General features: G+C 45.3%; 1 pseudogene; it reads left to right on the top strand.

Annotated features, from left to right (window-relative positions):
• The first annotated feature begins 1,008 nt into the window (after positions 1-1,008).
• The window catches only part of LOC141271524 (serine/arginine-rich splicing factor 9-like), a 53,197-nt pseudogene continuing 30,211 nt past the window's right edge, over positions 1,009-23,994 (top strand).

Below are 23,994 nucleotides of genomic sequence, written 5' to 3'. Positions count from 1 at the left end.
TTATGGGAGTATAGTAAGTAGCCCAGGTCCATCACTTACTTAATTAATGAATCTTGATAAAGGATAAAGTGAAAATGTCGCCAGATTTCACAACACAAACTGCATATACTATTATATAGATCTCTCAGACGTGGTGAGACTTGTGTACTTACTTTGAAACTCCATGCCCGAATGCAAGAAAAAAAAAGGATAAAGTCGGTTCACCATTGGGGTGTGGTGCAATCTTTGCCTTTCTCGAATTTGGCCAGAGTAGCCTTGTTCATGAATCAGAAAATAACAGGAATGATCCAGCATATCACACTCTAAACTTGAATGAAACATAGCTTTTATTGAGCCATTAAAAATGCTGCTACCACCTTAATACAATTCTTGGTGCACTACAAGGATCTTGACCTACGCGTTTCGACGTGCAGTCTTAGTCATGGTCTGTCCGACTTGAGGGCTAGAGAGCATATAAAGGTAAGTTGTAATTAGAGCCAATAGTTTCCATGTGCTGACTAGCCTCTGAGGGCAGTATAATTAGCATATACAGAAGTGAAGAAAAAAACAAACAATCATTAGTAACACATATACATTGCTATCCTCTAAAATCAATATTATTAGCATATATATAGAAAAGGGTCATAAAAACATTTGTAATACATACATAATATTAATATAAAAAAAGCAATATAAAATGTCCAACCTATAAGCAAAATTATTATTAATATTGTAATATCAAATATTGTCTAAGATTAAGTCTAAAAGGTACTCGAGTTATTAACATAAATATCCAATACGATTCTCTGTTTAATAATTTTCGTCTGTGGTCTCCCCCCGGATAGGTCTACTCTATACACTTTCTCACTACCCTGAAATTTAAGTGCCGAGACCTCTCCTTTATGAAGCGTCCGAAAATGTTTTGATACCCTGAGACATTTGTAGCTAAGGGATTGGCCGTATCTGATATATGTCTTCTAATCCGTAGTTTTAATGGGTCTGTAGTACAACCAATATATTGGATCCTACATGCGGTGCATTCAAGGTATGTAACCCAGGGCATGCTGCAATTAATGAAATCGTGTATTTTATGCATGCGGTTACTATGTAGAGAGGAAAAAGTCTCCTTTTTGACTGCGTGTGTACTCGCTTTACAGCGGTTCGCTCCGCATTTAAAAAAACACTGAGATTTAACCAGGTACTAGACTCAGAATACCTGTGCTCTTCACTCTGGAAAAGGCTGGGGACCAAAGTAGTACCTAGCATCGGTGCTTTCTTTGCCACAAACCGGATATCTTTGGTAAGTATTTTATTAAGACCCGGATCCTGATGTAACATTGGTAACGTAAACGAAATATTCCATATGGAGAATTAAATAGGACCAGACGAAATTGTATAGATGATATTACGTTTGAGTTAGAGGCCTGTAAAGTCTTTGATAGACTGGCTAAGAGGGATTGGAATCTCAAAAAAGCATATAAAACGGTATCTAATTTACGTAAGAATCTTCTTAAAAATAAGAGGCGAAAAAAAGCTTTAAGATGTGAAACCTCAAGTGTTACATACTCCACAACTTATAGCCTGCAGTATAATAAAATTGTGCCCATTGTAAGGAAATATATCCCAATGTTACATCAGGACATTTGCTTCGGTATTTTGGCCTAAACAATGATGCAGTGTAATTTGTCTTGAAGTTGTATTTACCTAATTTTAATACTTTCTTAGATGTTGTTTTCATGTGCTAATACATACAACCATAGAATTAAAAGAGGGTGTACTTATTTTTCTCATACAGTAGAAGTGACATACTGTATTGTTTGATATAAGTAATATGAATTGTCATTAATTGTGGTTCAGAAGCAACATGTGGCTCTTGTGCATCTGATATATGGTACCTTCAGATAATTCACTAGTAGTATTACGGGTCATGTCATGATTTCATAGCAAAACAGAAATGCTGTATTAGGGTCAAAACTATAAAAATAGTATAAGAGCCATATATTGCTGTTATATCTTTAAAAGGGCTGATCATTAATGGGCAACACCTTATTGATATCTCCAAGGTGCTATACTTACCAATTGGACTAGTGTTCCTCCTTCTCCACTCTCAGCCCTTTGTCCCCTGCCAGTCGCTTGACATAATGCCATGTGATCACTGCAGCCAATCAATGGGCCTGATTCCATCTATGACAATATCATCTGAGTGGAAGAACAGTTTTTCTTCCGCTTGGATGGAAATGTGAAGGCTCTAGCTGAGACTATAGAGGACCCAGGGCTGAGACTGGAGGAAAGGCGCCAGTCTGAGAGGTAAGTATAGAGTTTTTTTACATTCATGCAGCATGCTGGGGTCATTAATTAAGGGGTCATCCAATAGACAACAACGTCTTTAATGCCAGCACCAGTTGTCAAATTTGAATATGGCTATTGGGTGTCATTTTTGTAAAGTAGACTATCGTAATTATTTTTTTTATTGACCATCCTGCCTTTGGCTCTGAAATTACCGAAAGCAGGCAAATGTGGGGTTTGGCTGTTTTCATCAATGACACAGGCTGCAAACCTAAGTACAGCTCCAATCAGACTTCACCTAGCCAGAGCATTGTACCTGGGAAAAAATGAGATAACTGGGGTAACAATGGGAGGTTCACTGCAGGTGGACTTCCACTAATCCATTAAATAGGTGATAAATACTTTGGTCTGTAATACCCTTTTAACTATTAGTAACAATATAATTATCCATTATAAGTTATTTATCTCCAAACCTCTGGCTTCAAAGCAAAATTAGCAAATTAAAAAAAAAACACTCAACATAGCTAGTGTACCGTTTTTCTAATCTGAATTAAAAATTCTGCTGCAACAGCACAAAGCATAACCAATTAAAATAGCAATTTCTAAATGCTCAACGGTCTTTTAATCTTAACGATAATTATGTAGAGTACTAAAGAAACACAAGCAAACAGCTTACGGCTACTGTGTAATCTAAATTGAGATATACAGTATTTGGGGTCCCTAAAATGTGTATGAAGAAGTAGTTGTTCAGCATTGCCACCTTCTAAATGCACTGTACATTTACTTTAGGCATCATACACACACTGGAGTCATTGAACCAGTATGGTGACACATGGAGCCCATACACGTCTCGCCGTGTGGCTAAGCAGTACTGTACAGCCACATATGGGATATTGCAACGTTAAGCAGTCATTGCGTGACAAATTTTGGTGCCATTTTACCCATTTCCCTGTGTAAAAATATAAAATCTGGGGCTAAAACTATTTTTTTTGTGGCAAAAATGTAATTATTTTTTTGTCACCGCCCTATAGTATAAAATTATTTGACACAACTGGGGTGTCAATATGATCATTTCACCCTTAGATGAATTCATTGAGAGGTGTAGTTTCTAAAATGAGGTCACTTATTGGAGGTTCTACTATTCTGGCACCTCAGGGGCTCTGCCAATGTGTCATGACACCCTTTAACCAGTCCAGCAAAATCTGCACTACAATATGGTGCTCATTACCATCTGAGCTTTGCACTGTGCCTCAAAAGTCGTTTTTGACCACGTATGGGGTATTGGCACAATCAGGAGAAATTGCATAACAAATTATGCCATTAATTTTCTCCTATTATCCCTTCTGAAAATTGAAAACTTGGGGCCAAAATAACATTTTAATGGAAAAATTGTAATTTTCCATTGACTATGCCCAATGCTATAAAATTTTACAAATCGCCTGAAGGGTAAAAATGCTCAGCTCATTCCTAGATGAATTCATCAAGAGGTGTTGTTTCCAACTTGTGGGGGTTTCTGCTGTTTTGGCATGTCAGGGGCTCTTCTAATATGGCATGGCATCCGCAATCTATTCCTGCCAAAATTGCGCTCCAGAATTCAATTGGCACTCCTTCCTTTCCGAACCCTGCCATGTGATCAAACAGTAGTTTTTCACCACATATGGAGTTTTGGTGTACTCAGGAGAAATTGCACAACAAATGCATGGTCCATGAAAAATTGGTGCTGAAGCAACATTTTTGTTGGAAAAATGTATTTTTTCATTTTCATGACTCAAAGTTACAAAATTCTGTGACGCACCTGGGTGTTCAAGGGGTTCGCCACACCTCTAGATAGGTTCCCTGAGGTGTGTAGTTTCCAAAATGGAGTCATTTGTGGGTGAGTTTCCACTGTTTAGGCATGTCAGTAGCTCTGCAAATCTGACATCCATTATCTATTCCAGCCAGTTTTGCACTCCAAAAGTCAAATGGCGCTCCTTCCGTTCCTATCCCTGCCATGCGCCCAAACAGTAGTTTTCCACCACATATGGGGTATCGACGTACTCAGGAGAAATTGTGCAACAAATTATGTGGTTCATTTTCTTCTGTTACCCTTGTAAAAATCCAAAATTTGGGGAAAAATTAAAATGGTCATTTTTTTCTTCTACATTGCTCTAAGTCCTGTAAAGCACCAAAAGGGTTAATGAACTTCTTGAATGTGGTTTTGAGCACTTTGAGGAGTGTAGTTTTTAAAATGGTGTCACTTTTGGGTATTTTTTTTGTCACATAGGCCCCTCAAAGTCACTTCAAACATGATATGGTCCCTAAAAAATGTTTTTGTAAATTTTGTTGGAAAAATTAGAAATTTCTGGTAAACTTTTAACCCTTCTAACTTCCTAACAAAATAAAATTATGTTTCAAAAATGATGCTGATATAAAGTAGACATATGTGAAATGTTGTTTATAAACTAATTTGTACAGCATGACTAACTGGTTTAAGGATATAAAAAATTGAGTATTTGAAAATCGCTACATTTTCCCAAAATTCTGATATTTTACAAATTTCAATCCAAATTTACCACTAACATAAAGTACAATATGTCACAAAAAAAACAATCTCAGAATCACTGGGATTTGTTTAAACATTCCTGAATTATTGCCACATAAAGTGACACTGGTCAGAATTGTAAAATTTGGTCTGGCCAGTAAGAGTGACCATATATGTTAGATGGCTATTGTCCAAGACCAAAAACTATTCCGCTCAATCACTCCATGTATGAACAATTTATGCAGATAATGCATGTGTTTCACAAAAGTAGGTTGATGAACAACCATTATGCAAACGATAATGTGGTGAACAATCGTTCTTTCGACAAAGGTATAAACATCGTAATCTATATTGGCCAGTATAGTCATTGAAACTGTCTACACATAGTTAAAGACACAGGACATAAAATATAATGAATAATTCTGAGAAAGTTCTGGAACTGTTCTTTCAGAAAGCTCTTTCGTGGACTATAGAGCTGGAGATGACTGTCTGTCATTGGTTTGTTATAATGATCAAAATGTGTTAATTTTCAGCTGCCAAAAGATAATTTTAGTAGAAAATGACCATTTTGATCAATTTAGATTATTATGTATAGAAACATTGTAGGATCTGGCATCGGCTTATCTTCCCTGAGAACAAAAGAATCAGACATATTGAAATATAACTGCCCTATCGTTCTCTCCCCAGATGGCCAGCTTATCAGGTGGGAAAAGGAAAAATGTATTTCCTGCGCTGCTGGTGAGGATCCAAATGAAGAAGCAATGAGACATGGATAATAGCAATGTAGTTTATTTTTTACGCATTTTCAAGTAATCCAACTTCTTCATCAACCCATGTTTCGTTTTCCCACCTGATATTACATTGGTTATTGTAACCTATGGTGCTGTAGCATTTCCATGCCATTTTAGTGTTGTGTTTTACACAAGTCAACCAGGTGAGCATAACCACTATGACCTTCCCTGTTATCCAGTTAAAACACTATTGCCCTATCTTGTTCTTTAGCCTAGTTACTCCTCAGATGGCTAGTTTTTCACATATGGTTGTCACATACTGTATGGAATTTCTATCATGACCTGTTTGATTTTTTGCGATGATCAGAACATTGTCTTTTGAAGAGGTCCAGGGAAATTTTTAGATATTAGAACTGGATTCCCTGTTAAGATATTTCAAGTTGCATCCAGAGTAAACAATTAATAATTTATGATTAGGGCAGGGGTCGGGGCCCTTTTTTCTGCCAGGGGCCATTTGGATGGAGTTTTATAACCTCGTTCGGGGGTCGTACAAAATTATCAACTTGAAATTTATAACAAGTGATCAACATTTTAATTAACTCACCACTAGTATGATGTCTGGAGCGCATTTCTTTGGTGTGATGGATGATGTTGCTACTCGCAACTAATTTTCCAGGTTTGCATCGGTCTGGAGTGCAGTCAACTCTCTGCGATGAATTTTGAAAAGAACTCACAGCAGTAAGTTCTGAACACAGATATATATTACTGTAAAGCTCTGCTCACAGTGGGAAATTCATTACTTTTCACGTTACATTTATAGAACTCAAGCAGTGGGAAGTCTGCAGTATACATCATATAGGAGTCACTGAGTCTGCTCTATATGCTTCACATAGGAGACATAATGCTGCAGTATATCCATCACATAAGAGACACCAGGGCTGCAGCATATACAGGAGATACTAGGGTTGGTGCAAGTATACCACATAGGAGACACAGGTGCAGGTGCATTTTCATTACACAGGAGATGCTGAGATTGGAGCATGTACATCACATAGGATACACTGGTTTGGGGAATATACATCACAGGAGAGGCTGGGGCATATGCATCACAGGAGAAGCTGGGGCATATACAGTACATCACAGGAGTTGCTGGGGCATATACATCACAGGAGATGCTGGGGCATATACATCACAGGAGACGCTGGGGCATATACATCACAGCTGTCTTCATCGTTGTTTGGGACTAGAGCACAGAGCGTGCTGACTCCGCCCACATAGTATGTCCTGACACTAGCACTGGCCAGCGTAAGGGTGTAATCTTTTACTGCACTTGCTGCAGCATTCAGTAGTGAATATTGTGTGCGCGTGATCCTAGTGTCAGAAGCAAGGTCGGCAAAGCGCATCCCCGGCCAGCAAGCACTGAAATCCCCATCCTAGCACTGCAGCCTCCAGGAATCTACCTGGGGGCCAGAGAAAAGGATGTCACCAGCTAAAAACTGCCTTCGGGCTAGAGGTTCCCCACCCCTGCTTTAGGTATAGAATCATTGAGCACAGGGCTTCCCAGCTGAGAGCATCTATAATTTGGATTATTTAAAGATAAAATTTGGTGGAGAAAATCTTCACTTTATAACCTGTCTATAAAAGATATACGGTATATGAAAGATACAAAACAATTGATTGTACAGTACTTAGGGACTGCCACTTATTATTCACCGATTTATAGCTCAAACAAGTGTAAAAGGTGGGACAATTTCATTCTACATTGCTTGCTATCATGGCATTTCTGGTGAGTGGAAGCCCTGCACATAGTTGCACCAAAAATTGGAGGGGTCGATAGGCCAAACATTAGATGGGGCTCTCCCTTCCTTGATGCTACAGCTTGAGGTACTTTCTTTAAAATGTATGCATACGTGGTCTGTGCTAGTGCTAATCGTATGGAGATATTTGCCCTCTATGTCATACAAAGGTAATAACAGAATAATTCCAACAATTCTACACTACAATTGCATTTTCCCTTTAACTATAACAGTGAAAATAGATTTTCCTTGAGAACAACGCAATGTCTAGTCAGGAGTGGGCGATAACTCTTGTGGCAATGTGATTTAGTGAAGAGGACACATTTCAGGACATTGAAAGTCTTATTTCAATAAAATGATGTGTTTAAAAAGCCAAAGAACAGGAAATGATTAAAGATTAGTGATGAGCGAGCATGCTAGCTACTGCTCGGTGCTCTCCCGAGCATCTCACTGCTCGAGATGCTCGGCACTCGCCAAGTATTTCCGGGTTGCTCGGGAGGGAACTCGGGTCCCCTCCCTGCATGTTTGGCGCTCTTTAGAGAGCCAATGAACATGCAGGGATTGCCTGCCATGCATTATAATTCCGTAGCCATGTTGGTTGTGGGTATTACAGTGATTGGCTGGCCGCACAGCGTCATCAGGTCTATATCAGACCTGGCGCTGCCATGCTCATCACAGTCACTCCGGATCAGACAGTGTAGGGAGGGCTGCTGCTACGTCAGGGAGAGATTTGATTGTGTATTAGGTAGTGTAGGGAGAAAAAACGTACATACACATATCCATCTTAACAAACAGTCCTTCTGAGGACTAATCCATCTGCAGAGATATCAGGCAGGCAGGGTGTATAGGCAGGCAGTGTATATAGTAGACTGCAGTGCATATAGCACAAGAGGCTCCATTCCAATTCTGCCTCCTGCTGCTGTTAAATATTTCTATACAAAGGTCCAGGTCTCAGGGGCCAGGAAAACTTAATCCTCATTATTTGCTTAAAAGCAATCCAGAGAACACCGTTTTTCTGCGCCATTTGCTTGTGTAGGGAGAGGTGCTGCTGTGTCAGGGACAGATTTGCTTGTGTATTAGGTAGTGTAGGGAGATAAACCGTACATTACACATATCCATCTTAACAAACAGTCCTTCTGAGGACTAATCCATCTGCAGAGATATCAGGCAGGGTGTATAGGCAGGCAGTGTATATAGCAGACTGCAGTGCATATGGCACAAGAGGGTCCATTCCAATTCTGCCTTCTGCTGCTGTTAGATATTTCTATACAAAGGCCCAGGTCTCAGGGGCCAGGAATACTTTTCTTTGGATCTTAATCCTCATTATTTGCTTAAAAAGCAATCCAGAGAACACCATTTTTTCTGCGCCATTTGCCTCCATTAAAAATTTCCTTTAGTGTGTCATTGAAGCAATTCACCGCAGTTTGCTGTTCAAACTACTTACCTACAGGCCAGGTATTTAAAACTCTGTTTTCTCCGTCACACGGATCACATATACGTTGTCAGAAAATACTGCAATTTCTGGCCTCCATTAAAAATTTCCTTTAGTGTGTCATTGAAGCAATTCACCGCAGTTTGCTGTTCAAACTACTTACCTACAGGCCAGGTATTTAAAACTCTGTTTTCTCCATCACACAGATCACATATACATTGTCAGAAAATATTGCCATTTCTGACCTCCATTAAAAATTTCTTTCAGTGTGTCAGTGAAGCAATTCACCGCAGTTTGCTGTTCAAACTACTTACCTACAGGCCAGGTATTTAAAACTGTTTTCTCCATCACACGGATCACATATAAGTTCGCTCCAAACTCAGTCATTTGTAGTGAGGGTGGAAGATACTGTCCTCCATTTAAAATGGGCAAGGCACGGGGAACTGGACGTGATGGTAATGGTGCATGCAGAGGCCGAGGACAAGACCGTGGGCAAGCCGAAATTGTGCCACAACACCCACATCTTCTCGCCTGACCTTCCTGTCCCAATTTCTAGGGGACCGTAGCACACCACTATTGAACCCAGAGCAGTGTCAAAAGGTTGTTGGTTGGATAGCGGATAATGCTTCCAGTCACTTAGCCGCCACCACCACCACCCTGTCTTCCACACGGTCAAGTATCAGTAGCCGTGAGTCTGGACTGCATATTCCTCACCCTGATCCTCCTTCCTCCCACCATGCCAAGTACCCAGAGACAACTGATCCTACACTTGGACACTCTGAAGAGCTGTTCACTTTTCCATTTATAGATTCGGGCCTCTCGCCCGGTCCACTTGAAGCAAGGCAAGAGGAGATTGCGTGTAGCGATGCCAAAATATTTGAGCAGCGACGGTCACACGAAGGCGACGGTGGGAAAGTGTCACAAGAGGTGGACGATGATGAGACACAATTGCCAGAAAGTCAGGAGGAGGACCAGGGTGCGGAAGTGGAAGACGAGGTGGTGGATGATATAGTAACTGACCCAACCTGGCAGGAGGACAGCAGCACACAGGGGGAGGGAGGCAGAGCACCCCAACAGGCAGGAAGAAGCAGTGTGATGGCCGCAGACAGAAGGCAGGCAACCGTTCCCCGTAACACCAACATTAAGGAAGTTGCCAGTACAACTGTTAGGTCTTCCCAAGTCTGGTTGTTTTTTAAAGACTCTGCCGATAAACCCAAAAAGGCCATTTGCACCACCTGCCAGGCCAGAATCAGCAGCGGTGGCAAAACGACCAGCCTAACCACCACCAGCATGATCAGGCACATGGCAGCAAAGCACTCGACTTTGTGGGCCGAACCCTAGGGTCCAGGAACAGTGTCTGCGGGTGGCACCATTGCTTTTTCCGCTGTTGTGCATGCAAGCCAATCCCTTTTCTATGGTGCATGCGAAGACGCCTCCTGCCCTACTCCTGTCATTGCACACTCTCAAGTAGCAGCATCAGGAAGCACATCCATGTCCTTGTTCAGTTGTCCATACCCCAGTCCTTGGAACGCAAGCGCAAATATGCAGCCAACGCCCCACAGGCCACACTACTAAATTCTCACATTTCACAACTTCTTGCGCTCGAAATGTTGCCTTTTAGGCTTGTGGAGACGGAAGCATTCCGCAACCTGATGGCGGCCGCCGGCCCTCGGTACTCGGTCCCCAGCCGCCACTATTTCTCCCGGTGTGCCGTCCCCGCATTACACACGCACGTGTCCCAAAACATTAGCCAGGCTCTCAACAACGCAGTTACCGGTTAAGTCCACCTAACCACGGACACGTGGACAAGTGTTTGTGGGCAGGGACGGTACATCTCACTGACGGCACACTGGGTTAACATAGTGGAATCCGGGACCCAGCCGGACCTTGGGACGGAACACGTCCTCCCGACGCCAAGGATTGCGGGCCCTAGATCAATCAGGGTTGCCCCCATGGTCTACAGCTCCTGCACCTCATCCTCCTCCGCCTCCTCCTCCTCTAAAGCCTCCATCTCCGAAATGACCACATCAGTCACAAGCTGGAAGCACTGCAGCACTGCCTCGGCCAAGCGGCAACAGGCTGTGCTGAAGCTAATAGGCTTAGCTGAAAAACCGCACAATGCTGAAGAGTTGAGGACAGCTCTGAAAGAGCAGGCAGATCTGTGGCTCACACCGCTGAACCTACAGTCAGGCATGGTCGTGTGTGACAATGGCCGGAACCTGGTGGCGGCTCTGAGGCGAGGCGAGCTCACACACGTACCATGCCTGGCCCATGTGCTTAACCTCGTGGTTCAGCGGTTTCTCAAATCCTACCCGTAGCTGCTGGATCTGCTTGTTAAAGTACGCCGCCTGTGTGCCCATTTTAGAAAGTGAGCTACAGCTTCCGCCGCCCTTGCCGTGCTTCAGCAGCGTTTGCAGCTTCCGGCTCACAGACTGGTGTGTGATGTCCCCACGGGTTGGAACTCTACACTGCAGATGTTGGGAAGGATTTGTGAGAAGAGGGCAGTTGTTGAGTACCAGCATCAACAAGGCCGTCGGTATTCAGTTCAGACTCCACACATAAGACCTCAGGAGTGGACATGGATGTCAGACATATCTACCATCCTCCAAAACTTTGAGGACTCCACCAAGATGGTGAGCGACGATGACGCCATAATTAGCGTGACCATCTCGCTTCTCTGTCGTCTGAAACGCTCTCTGCTCACAATCAAAGAGGATGCATTGCAGGCGGAGCACAATGAGATGGAGCAAGGAACCATACAGGGTGATTACACACAGCCAAGCCTTGTCTCATCCCAAAGTGAATTGGGTGACAATGAGGAAGAGGAGGAGGAGGAGGAAGGACAGGAGCTAGTTTCATGCACTATAGACGATACTACCTGCACAGCTGTCATACCGTCTATTCAGCGTGGATGGCCAGAGGATAGAGAGGAGGAGGAGGAGGAGAGCATGGTCAGTCATCCTCTTGGTGAGGACACAGAAGTCTTGCCTGTTAGTAGTCTGGCACGCATGGCTAAGTTTATGTTACGCTGCCTTTCCCATGACCCTCACGTTCTCAAAATTTTGGGTGACAGTCATTACTGGTTGGTGACACTTCTAGTCCATGCTACAAAGAGAACTTTCTATCTCTTATTCCTGAGGTGGACAGGTCTACAAAAATGGGGCTGTACCAGAAGGCCCTTGTTGCGGAACTATTAAAGAAATTCCCATCTGAAAACGCTGGTGGCAAATGGCACACTTATTTGGACAACCAAGGAGTACAGGCGAGAGAGACACAACTTCAATCCAGCAGAGGCAGGGCAACACTGTCAAAGTTCTGGGAGAGTTTTCTCAGACTCTCCCATCGCACAGGCCCTGAGGCGCGGGATACTTTCACAAGGAGTGCAAAGTTTGGGAAGATGCTGAGGGAGTACCTTACCGACCTTACCAATGTCCTCCGTGTTTCCTCTGTGCCTTATAATTATTGGGTATCCAAGCTGGATACGTGGAATGAACTGGCTCTCTATGCCTTGGGGGTCCTGGCCTGCCCTGCCGCCAGCGTTTTATCAGAGCGGGTTTTTAGTGCCGCTGGTGGAATTATAACTGATAAGTGCTTTGAGCCAGACTTCTCAACACCACCGAATGATAGCAGCATAACATAAACTCAAATCCAGTGTCTTTTCTTGGGAGGTGTATTCCCATGAACCTTTTCACACCCACACATGGGTATACGCTTCCTGATTTTGGCTATTTGCTCTTGTCCTCCTCCTCCTCATCCTCCACCACCATATCACCAGGGTGACTGTGGTCCGTGATGCAACATAATTTTTTTAAAGGGTGTTTATGATGCCCATAAAAAAAAAAAAATGTATACAGTATGTTCATGTATACCCCCCAGGGGTAAATGTTTGTCAGCCCATATACTTAGTGCATGGGCATTACAAGTATAGGAGCCCGCTCCTTTCTAATGGGAACATTTTTTTATGAGGCCCTCCTCCACGTCTCTTCCAAGGGTCATTGAAGTGCCTCCAAATTTTTGGCAGCCCTTGCATTCACTGCATAGGCCAGTACTATGGGAGACTCTCTCCTTTCTAATGGGAATTTGTCGTTACTGTGGCCCTGCTCTATGTGTCTTTAAATTCTTAGTGGGTTTTTTCCTAAAATTGGTCAGTCGTTGGACTCCCTGCATACCCTGTAACTGTACAGCAGATCCGCTCCTTTCTAATGGGAACATGTCGTACTTTGTTACTGTGGCCCTGCTCTATGTGTCTTTAAATTCTTAGTGGGGTTTTTCCTAAAATTGGTCAGCTGTTGGACTCACTGTATACCCCATAACTGTATAGCAGACCCTCTCCTTTCTAATGGGAATTTGTCGTTACTGTGGCCCTGCTCTATGTGTCTTTAATTTCTTAGTGGGGTTTTTCCTAAAATTGGTCAGCCGTTGGACTCATTGCATACCTTATAACTGTATAGCAGACCCTCTCCTTTCTAATGGGAACATGTCGCACTTGTTACTGTGGCCCTGCTCTGTGTGTCTTTAAATTCTTAGTGGGGTATTTCCTAAAATTGGTCAGCTGTTGGACTCACTGCATACCCTATAACTGTATAGCAGACTGTCTCCTTTCTAATGGGAACATGTCGTACCTTGTTACTGTGGCCCTGCTCCGTGTGTCTTTAAATTCTTAGTGGGGTTTTTCCTAAAATTGATCACTCGTTGGACTCACTGCATACCCTATAACTGTATAGCAGACCCTCTCCTTTCTAATGGGAACATGTCGTACCTTGTTACTGTGACCCTGCTCCGTGCGTCTTTAAATTCTTAATGTGATTTTTCCTAAAATTGGTCAGCCGTTGGACTCACTGCATACCCTATAACTGTATAGCAGACCCTCTCCTTTCTATTGGGAACATGTCGTACCTTGTTACTGTGGCCCTGCTCTGTGTGTCTTTAAATTCTTAGTGGGTTTTTTCCTAAATTTGATCAGCCGTTGGACTCACTGCATACCCTATAACTGTATAGCAGACTCTCTCCTTTCTAAATGGAATTTGTCATTACTGTGGCCCTGCTCTATGTGTCTTTAAATTCTTAGTGGGGTTTTTCCATATTTTGGCAGCCCTTGCAGTCACAGCATGGGCATTACCACCCGCTCCTTTATAATGGGAACATTTTTTTTACTGAGACCCTCCTCTATGTCTCTTCAAAGATGTATTGGGTTGCGTTTAAATTTTTGGCAGCCCTTGCAGTCACTGGATACGCAATAACATTATAGGAGACCCACTTGTTAATAATGGGAACAACAAAGCATAGCGGGCTGATTGCTCTCTAACAATAGCGAGGGCCGACTGCTGGCCTTTTAAGAATAGTAAAGGCCGTCTGATGGCCCTATAAAAATAGGCTTTATGACTCTCAGAGTCCTTCCATCATAAATAAAACAGGATGCGTCTGATGATGTGTCACACACAACATTGCCAGCTAAGGATGTAAAATGTTAAAATGACATTTCCCGGTGAATGCATTTGTCTTAAAAAATAACGTAAAAAAAACAAAACAATAGGATCTTTCTTTAGTATAAAAAACAGCGTCACCAATTTAACCTCAATGTAATCACATTGCTCAGCTCATGCACCTCCTCCTCCATCTCCGAAATGACTACATCAGTCACAAGCTGACAGCACTGCAGCACTTCCTTGGCCAAGCGGCAACAGGCTTAATGCTTAATTGACAAACCACCCAGCGCTGCAGAGTTGTTGAAAGCTGTAACACAGCAGCCTGATCTGTGGCTCTCACCGCTGAGCATACAGCCAGGCATGGTCGTATGTGACAATGGACTGAACCTGGTGACGGAGAAATGACACCCAGAGTAGATACGATTTCCCTCTATGCCAGTCCTTTCACCGAGCTAAAGAATATGGCTGTGGTGAAATACAACTTCGCAAAAAAAGCTTTGGACTGGCTCCGTACCGTTCCTGACCACATTCACCTGTCCACCTGCTTGTGGTTAGGCTGTCCTTCCCAGTAAGTGCAATGGGGAGGACACGGGTAATGTTGTGGGACCTGTGCTTGTAGAAGGCGGAGACGACATCGGGAGGAAACACTGGCGGCTGGGGACAGAGTATGGGACAGAGTATGGACACCCGGCCGCCGCCGACATGAGGTTGTGAAAAGCTTCCGCCTCCACGAGCTTAAAAGGCCACATTTCAAGTGCAAGCAGCTGTCAAAAATTTGGCAATATAGTATTGCAGCCTGTGGGTGGGTGGGTGGCTGCCTCCTGCTCCATACTTGTGCTTGCAGTCCAAGGAATGGGGTAGGGACAACTTAACTCTACAGTGGGACAAGGATGTGGACGGTGATTGTTGTAAGTCTGCAACGACAGGTGCATGGTGGGAGGCATCTTCGCATGCGCCAAGGATCACTTATGATGGGCATGTCTTTTCAGCACTGTATGCATGTGTCTGATGATGTGTCACACACCACATGGCCAGATAAGGCTATAAAATGTTAAAATGACATTTCCTGGTGAATGCATTTACCTTGGTTGAAATCAATGCAAAAGTGCAAAAACGCATCAAAAACGCCAAGTTGTGGAGGAGTATTTTTGTTTTTGGTTATTTATTTTGCCTTATATACAAGTCATTACCCTGGAAAGGATGTTCCTTAATATATTTCCCAGGAAAATTCATTTTGGTTTCGTTTTTGTATGTTTTATTGTGAGTTCGTAAAAGTGGTGTAATACTCTGAACACGTTGCTGACAGCAGTGATCTGGGAGTCAGAGATGCTTCCAGGGGTCTTCCCCATGCTGTTCCCATGTCATTTGAGCACTGTTCCCATCGATTTGGGCAATTTTTAGGCCCTCTGCAGACCGTCAGGGGGAGCCGCCTGAAAAATGCTCGAGTTTCCCATAGACTTACATTGGGCTCGTTGCTCGGGTCAAGCTCCCGAGTATTCCAATTTTCTCGACCCGAGCAACGAGTACCCGAGCATTTTAGTGCTCGCTCATCACTATTAGAGATCACTTGCAAAGTGGACAAACCTAAAGATGTTTGTTTTCAAGTGGAAGAAGAAGATGAGTGGGTGCATGTATAGGAACAAAATGTAAAAATATAGAGGACTACTAGCAATGATAAAGAGCTCACCTTTTTAATGACCCCTCGTTCCCCAAGTCATAGGTCACTTATTTCTTATATCTTTATATACATACACAATGTGCGAAATGATTTGGCAATTTGTATTTTTGCTGATTAACTTTATTATTGAACAACTATAGTGCTGTTGGTCAATCCAAAATGTCAATAAACCTGAAGCCTGAATATTGAAGAAATAAAAATGAGGTTTTGTCTTTCTTAGGAGATAATCTATGTGTGCCGAATTATTGGGCAACTAAATGAAAAACGTAAATTTTTCCATCTCGATTTTTATTTTCATTTGGTAATGTGAGAATAGTGACCAAACAAGTCAAATGTACAAAAATACATGTCTGACATTTCACAAAAATGTAAGTGACCAATATAACCTCCCTTCTTTTAAATAATAGTCATTAGCCTTTCATCCATGGAGTCAGTTTCTTAATCTGTTGACTATCAACTTTTTGGGCAGAACCAACCACAGCCTCCCAGTCACAGTTCAGAGAGATGTACTATTTTCTTTCACCAGAAATCTCCCTCTTACACCCTATTGGGAACCTGTGAGCCCTTAAGTCAGATGAGGAAGGGGCCACGTCATTGTTCTTTCATCATTAAAGCCTTTACTACCAGCCAAGCAGTGGAGGACTTCGATGCATGCGATGGAGCATTGTCTTGCATGAAAATCATGGTTTTCTTGAAAGGTGCAAGCTTCTTCTTGTACCACTGCTTGACGAAAGTGTCTTCAAAAACTGGCAACAGGTTTGGGAGTTGATTTTGAGTCCATCACCAACAAACCCATAGCACTCCAATTTACTGGCATCTGAGTTGAAGTGGGGGGGTTTGTGCCCATTACTGATCCTCTCATTTCATCAGTCATACATTCAACACTTCACTGGATCTGTTGTCATAGCATACATATAAGCTATTAGGCATCGGGCTGTTGCTGGATTCGAAATGGATCCAAAACCTTCTGTGGTCTCCCATTGCAGTCCAGCCAGGGCTGATGCTGCTCAGCATCATCATCAGCCCCAACACCTAGCTGGTCCATGAGATGTACAGATTGTCTCTTGGGTATTTGTGCCTAGCAATGTTAAGCATAGGTTGCGGAGGGAGACAGGGCTGTTGGGGTCTAAGTCCAGGATTCTCGGCACTGAGCATGCCCGTGACCTGGCGGACCATGATTGGTGGTTTGGCAACCACCTGACCCGATGACCTGGCACCGCCTGATTGGTCCACGGGTGGCATCACCAATGGTGCGACGGTCGGCAGGGCTTAGTCTTTAAAAGGCCCGCCCACAAACATGGCGGCGCGCTCTGATCATTGAGCAGTATGCTGTTGTGTGGACGACTGTGTTCCACGTGTAGTTTCCATAGGCAGGTGTAGTGTAAATAGGCAGGTAGCTTCGTCTAGCAGTCTGGCTCTGCCAAGGGGGTCGCCTAACACCCCGAGCAGCCTGCAGACGTCCTATCCACGGTTATCGCCTGTCAGCCACGTGGAGTAGTATCCTTCAGTCTGGTAGCACGCCGGCTGGAGGCACGTGTACCCGTCGGCGTAGTCACACACGCATCCTAGCGCCGCCAGTGTAGTCCCTGTGCTGTAACAGGACTACAGATAGTTTTTTACCGCATATCTCTCGTGCTGCTAACGGAGATAGTGCGAATTCCTATACCCGTTCCAGTGTGCTGTAACACGGAGGGGATTGATATTCTGTTAGTTTTTTCCTTCACACCCAGAAGGAGTTCGGCAGCAGTCCAGCAGGCTGCATCGCGGACCCCGGGTTCGGTTGCGTTCCATTATAATAAAGTTGTCTGCAACCGTCCCCTTAACAGTATCAGAGCGCCAGGGTCTTGCCGAACATGGCTGACAATCAGCAACTGCAGCGCTATATACAGCAGCTTGAGGCCAGACTTAGGACTCTGGAACAAGCTGATCCGGTAGCTGATATCACTGCAGTAGCTACCCAGGCGGCTTCTCAAGCAGCCAATCTGGTTAACTCGGCTGTGATAAATGCTGCGACAGCTGCAACTGCCCCATTACCCCATTTTGCTCTCCTGGAAAAATTTTCTGGGGGCAGTAAATCCTGCAGGGGTTTTATTAATTTATGCTCCATTCACTTGGAGATGATGGAGGCATGGTTCCCCTCCGAAAGAGCCAAAGTGGGTTATGTCATCTCGTTACTCTCCCACAGGGCTCTGGAGTGGGCTACTCCTCTGTGGAAGCGCAATGACCCGGTAGTGGCTAATGCGGGTCTCTTTCTCAAAGCCCTAAAGAGTGTATTCCTTGGTCCTCAGGTCACGCATGATACGGCTCTTAATCATCTTGCGCTTATCCAGGGTTCGGCCACCGCAAGCCACTATGCCATCCAATTCAGAACCTTAGCGGCTGAATTGGATTGGTCTGAGAAGTCTTTAATCCTGGTGTTCTGGAAGGGTCTGGCTGGGCATATTAAAAATGCTCTATCTGCTAGAGAGATTCCAACCTCCCTGGAGGAGTTAATATCTCTCGCTAACCGAATAGATTTGCGTCATGCAGAACACAAGTTAGAGCTGGAGGTCTCCAGACCTCAGTATCGGTTGGCACCATCCTTCTCTAGACCCATTTCCAAACCCGAGACTCCCGACCCGGAGCCTGAGGCTATGGATATATCCCGAACTGAGTCTAGCTCTTCTCGTTCCCGACCTGCACATCTCTTGGAGTCCCCCTTTAATAAGGGTTCCAAGAAGTCGGGTAAACGAGTGTGTCTAACCACTGTTGGAAGAGGTGTGTTAGATTCTAGGGCTTCTTCCTCCAAATTATTGTATAAGGTGTCCTTGTCCTTCAGAGCAACTGCGGTTACTGCCAAGGCGTGGGTGGATTCTGGCGCCGACGGCAATTTTTTGGCATCTACGTTTGCCCAGAGGCATGCCATCCCTATAGAGTTACTGCCAAGACCAATGAACATTAGGGTAGTCGACGGTTCACTCCTGGACACACAAATCACCCATCAGTTGATTCCCCTCACCATGTAATTTCCTCAGGGTCACCGGGAGGTTATCTCCTTTCTTATTATTCCCGGGGGATTAGATGAGGTGTTATTGGGTCTTCCATGGTTACGTTGTCACACTCCACACACTGACTGGAATACGGGGAGAATTTGTTCCTCGAGTTAGAATTGTGTGTCTCAGTGTATGGTTACAGTCACCCGGAGGGTAGTCTCTGACCCTTCTACCGATGTGGCTCCCGGCACAGATCCTCTGTCTGTCCCCGAGACCCAGGTCTTGTTAGATTATGTCAAAAAGAACCAGGTTCCTTCAGGGAGGACATTTGTTCCTCCTAATCTACAAAATGAGGTGCTTTCCTGGGTTCATGCCCCTAAGATCGGAGCCCATCTTGGGGTCAAACGTACCACAAAGTCCCTTCAACGGTCCTATTGGTGGCCCCGGTGGCGCCAGGACGTTAAGGAATATGTTCTTGCGTGTGCCTTCTGTGCGAGAGATAAATCTCCCCGTCAAAGTCCCGCTGGCTTTGTCCACCCGTTACCCGTGGCGGACTCCACAGATAGAGAGTCGGCTGACACTCTTCTTCGTCTTGCTCCCGTATTCTACCCGGGCGACAGAGTGTGGCTCTTGGCTCGCAATACTAGATTATGCGGGAGATCTGCTAAGTTTGCTCCTCGATTTATTGGCCCATTCAAACTTTTGGCCCAGGTAAACTCTGTAATGTACCGGTTACAGTTACCACGACACCTGAGGAGTCACGACTAGTGTTGAGCGAACATGCTCGACACTGCTCGGTACTCGCCCGAGCATCACGCTACTCGGGATGTTCGGCGAGCACCGAGCATTTCCGGGTTACTCGGGCGGGAGCTCGGGTCTCCGCCCTGCATGTTTGGCGCTCTTTACAGAGCCAATGAACATGCAGGGATTGCCAGCCAGTCACTGTAATGCTGCAGCCATGTTGGTTGTGGGCATTACAGTGATTGGCTGGCCGCACAGCGTCACCTCGAGTATTTAAAACGGGGCGCCGCCATCTTGGACACAGTCGCTCCGGCTTAGACAGTGTAGGGACAGCGCTGCTGATTTAGGGAGAGATTTAAACTGCGAAATAGTTAGTGTAGGGTCTGTAAAGGCTGCCAGAACAAACAAACAGTCCTTTTCAGGACTAATATCCATCCCAGATACCAGGCAGGCAGACTGTATAGGAGACACAGTGGTTATACCAGCAAACGCTGCATTACAGTCCTGTGTGCTCCTGTTGCTGAAATTGCTGGACTTAGCACCAGGTGTCGGGGGCCAGGAAAAATCCTTTTTTTTCCATCTAAATCCTCCTTTTTTTTTCCTCCTTCACACTGTACAAATACCCGTCTTATTAACCTTTTGGTGTGTCCCCCCCCCCAAAAAAAAAGCATGTCTCTGATTTTTTAGACACAAATATAACTGTTGAAAATAGTCTGGTGTAGGCTAGAGAAACAGAAGTGTTGTTTTGCACTTCCACGGTTCAAACCTCTGTATTATCTATTTTGGGCCATTTGTATCTAAAAAAAAAAACAGTTTGAGTGTGTCGCTCACTGTTCAGCCGCAAATATCTCTATTTAAAAAAGTGTGGTATACCCCAGTAAACAATAACTGTGGTTTTGCCATCCCACGGTAAAAAATCTATTATTCAGCTTTTGGTAGTTTTTTCCGTAAAGATAAACAGTAGTTTCTCCTGACTGTTGTGACACAAAAATATATCTGTTGAAAATAGTCTTGTGTAGGCCCGACATCCCAATGTGGTTTCGCAGTTCCACGGGTCAAATCGCTGTACTATCCAGTTTTGGGCCTTTGGTATCTAAAAAAAAAGCAGTTTGAGTGTGTCGCTCACTGTTCAGCCGCAAATATCTCTATTTAAAAAAGTGTGGTATACCCCAGTAAACAATAACTGTGGTTTTCCTCTTCCACGGTTCTAATCTACTCTTTATTACCCTTTTTCCATTGATAGTGCAAGTGTAAGCTATTTTACTTCATTTACAATGGGCAAGGCGCGTGGCAAGGGACGTGGAAGTGGACGTTCTGGTGATGGTTCGTGCAGAGGACGGGGCCGTGGCCAAGGTGAAAATGTGCCACAACCAACAGCCACATCTTCTCGCTCCCACTTCTTGACCGAATTACTAGGGAAGCACAGAACAACACCAGTATTGAGAACTGATCAGTGTGAACAGGTTATTAATTGGATAGCAGACAATACTTCCAGTTACCTGGGCACCACCACCTCCGATCTGTCTTCCACACGGTCAACTCTTAGTAGCCGTGAGTCTCGACCGCATACTCCTCCTCACCCTGATGTTCCTTCCTCCCACCATGCCGAGTGTCGTCAGACAGCAAGTGATCCCACACTTGGACACTCTGAAGAGCTGTTCACTGGTCCATTTCCATATTTGGGCCCCTCGCCTGATACGCTTGAAGTGGTGGAAGAGGAGATCCCATGTTGCGATGCCCAAATATTTGAACAGCCACAGCCACAGGAAGTCGACGTTGGCAATCTATCACAAGAGGTGGACGATGACGAGACACAATTGCCAGGAAGTGAGGAGGAGGATCGTGGTGCGCAAGTGGAAGAGGAGGAGGTGGTGGATGATCTAGTAACTGACCCAACGTGGAAGGAGGACATGCAGAGTGAGGCCAGCAGCACACAGGGGGAGGGAGGCAGAGTACCCCAACAGGCAGGAAGAAGCAGTGTGGTGCCGCAGACAGAAGGCAGGCAACCGTTCCCCGTAACACCAACACGAGGGACATTGCCAGTACAAGCGGTAGGTCTTCCAGAGTCTGGAATTTTTTTAAAGACTCTGCTGATAACCCCAAAAAGGCTATATGTTCCACCTGCAATGCCAGCATCAGCAGGGGTGACAAAACTACCAGCCTGACCACCACCAGCATGATCAGGCACATGGCAGCAAAGCACCCAAATTTGTGGGGCGAAACCCAGGGTCCACGACCAGTGTCAGCGGGTGTCACCACTGCTTCTTCCACTGTTGTGCGTGCAATAGAACCCCCTGTTGTGTGTGCAAGGCAATCCCCTGTCCATACTGCATGTAAAGATGCCCCCTCCTCTCAGTCTTCACTTGTTATGGCAGTTTCTCAAGAAACAGCATCAACGTCCACATCCACGTCCCACCGCAGCGTTCAATTGTCCATATCCCAGACCTGTGAACGAAAGCGGAAATTCGCAGCTAACGCCCCACAGGCCACAGTCCTAAATTCGCACATTTCACGACTGCTTGCATTGGAAATGCTGCCTTTTAGGCTGGTGGAGACGGAATCCTTCCGCAATCTTATGGCGGTGGCCGTCCCTCGGTACTCGGTCCCCAACCGACACTATTTTGCCCGGTGTGCCATCCCCGCACTACACAAGCACGTGTCCCAAAGCATCTGCCGTGCCCTCAACAACGCAGCTACTGGGAGAGTCCACCTGACAACGGACACGTGGACAAGTGCTTGTGGCCAGGGACGATACATCTCTCTGACGGCACACTGGGTAAACATAGTGGAGGCCGGGACCCAGTCGGACCTTGGGACGGAACACATCCTCCCCACACCAAGGATTGCGGGCCCTATGTCAGTCAGAGTTGCCCCCACAGTGTACAGCTCCTGCGCATCCTCCTCCTCCTCCTCCTCATGTTCAGCCTCCATCTCAGATATCACCACATCAGTTACAAGCTGGAAGCATTGCAGTACTGCCTCCGCCAAGCGGCAACAGGCTGTGCTGAAACTCATAAGCTTAGGTGATAAACCTCACACTGCTTGTGAGTTGTGGACAGCTGTGAAAGAGCAGTCAGATCTGTGGCTGAGACCGCTGAACCTACATCCTGGCATGGTCGTGTGTGACAATGGCCGTAACCTGGTGGCGGCTCTGAGGCGAGGTGAGATCACACACGTACCATGCCTGGCTCATGTGCTTAACCTCGTGGTTCAGCGGTTTCTTAAATCGTACCCCGAGTTGCCAGATCTGCTCGTGAAAGTACGCCGCCTGTCAGCTCATTTTCGCAAGTTGGCTACAGCTTCCGCCGCCCTTGCTGTGTTGCAGCAGCGTTTGCAGCTTCCGGCACACCGGCAGGTGTGTGATGTCCCCACACGTTGGAACTCTACCCTCCACATGTTGCAAAGGATTTGTGAGCAGAAGAGAGCAGTTGTGGAGTACCAGCTGCAACAAGGCCGTCGATATTCAGGTCAGACTCCACACATAAGACCTCAGGAGTGGACCTGGATGTCTGACATATGTACCATCCTGACAAACTTTGAGGAGGCCACCAAGATGGTGAGTGGCAATGACGCCATCATTAGTGTCAGCATCCCACTTGTCTGTCTTTTGCAACGCTCTCTGCAGAGAATTAAAGAGGAGGCATTGCAGCCAGAGTATGATGAGATGGATCAAGAAGCCGTAGCGGGTGATTACACACAGCCCAGCCTCATCTCATCCCAACGTGCATTGGGGGATAATGAGGGAGAGGAGGAGGAGGAGGAGGAGGAGGAAGAACAGGAGCTGCTATCATGCGTTGTAGACGGTAGTACCTGTACAAGTGTCATACCGTCGGTTCAGCGTGGGTGGCCTGAGGACAGGGGGGAGGAGGAAGAGGAGGAGGAGGAGGAGAGCATGGTCAGTCGTCATCTTGGTGAGGACACGGAAATCTTGCCCGTTACCAGTCTGGCACGCATGGCTGACTTTATGTTACGCTGCCTTAACCGTGAGCCTCGCGTTGTCAAAATGTTGGGTGACAGTCATTACTGGTTGGTGACACTTGTAGACCCCCGCTACAAGGAGAACTTTCACTCTTTTATTCCTGAGGTGGAGAGGTCTACAAAAATGGGGCAATACCAGAAGGCCCTTGCTGCAGAACTCTTAAAAAAATTCCCATCTGAACACGCTAGCGGCAGAGGTCACAGTTCGTTGCCCAACCAAGGCGTACAGGCGAGAGAGATGCAACTCCAATCCAGCAGAGGCAGGGGAACACTGTCAACGTTCTGGGACAGTTTTCTGACACCCGCCCAGCTTACAGGCCCTGAGACGCGGAGTACTCTCACAAGGAGTGGAAAGTTTCAAAAGATGGTGAGGGAGTACCATGCCGATCGTACCAGCGTCCTCCGTGATTCCTCTGTGCCTTTTAATTATTGGGTATCCAAGCTGGACACTTGG

The sequence above is a fragment of the Phyllobates terribilis genome, unplaced genomic scaffold (genome assembly GCF_046119375.1).
Source record: "Phyllobates terribilis strain yellow unplaced genomic scaffold, ASM4611937v1 Scaffold_5__5_contigs__length_657084704, whole genome shotgun sequence".
NCBI lineage: Eukaryota > Metazoa > Chordata > Amphibia > Anura > Dendrobatidae > Phyllobates > Phyllobates terribilis.
The sequence above is the reverse complement of the archived record's forward strand: the minus strand, read 5'-3'. Positions and strand labels throughout refer to the sequence as shown.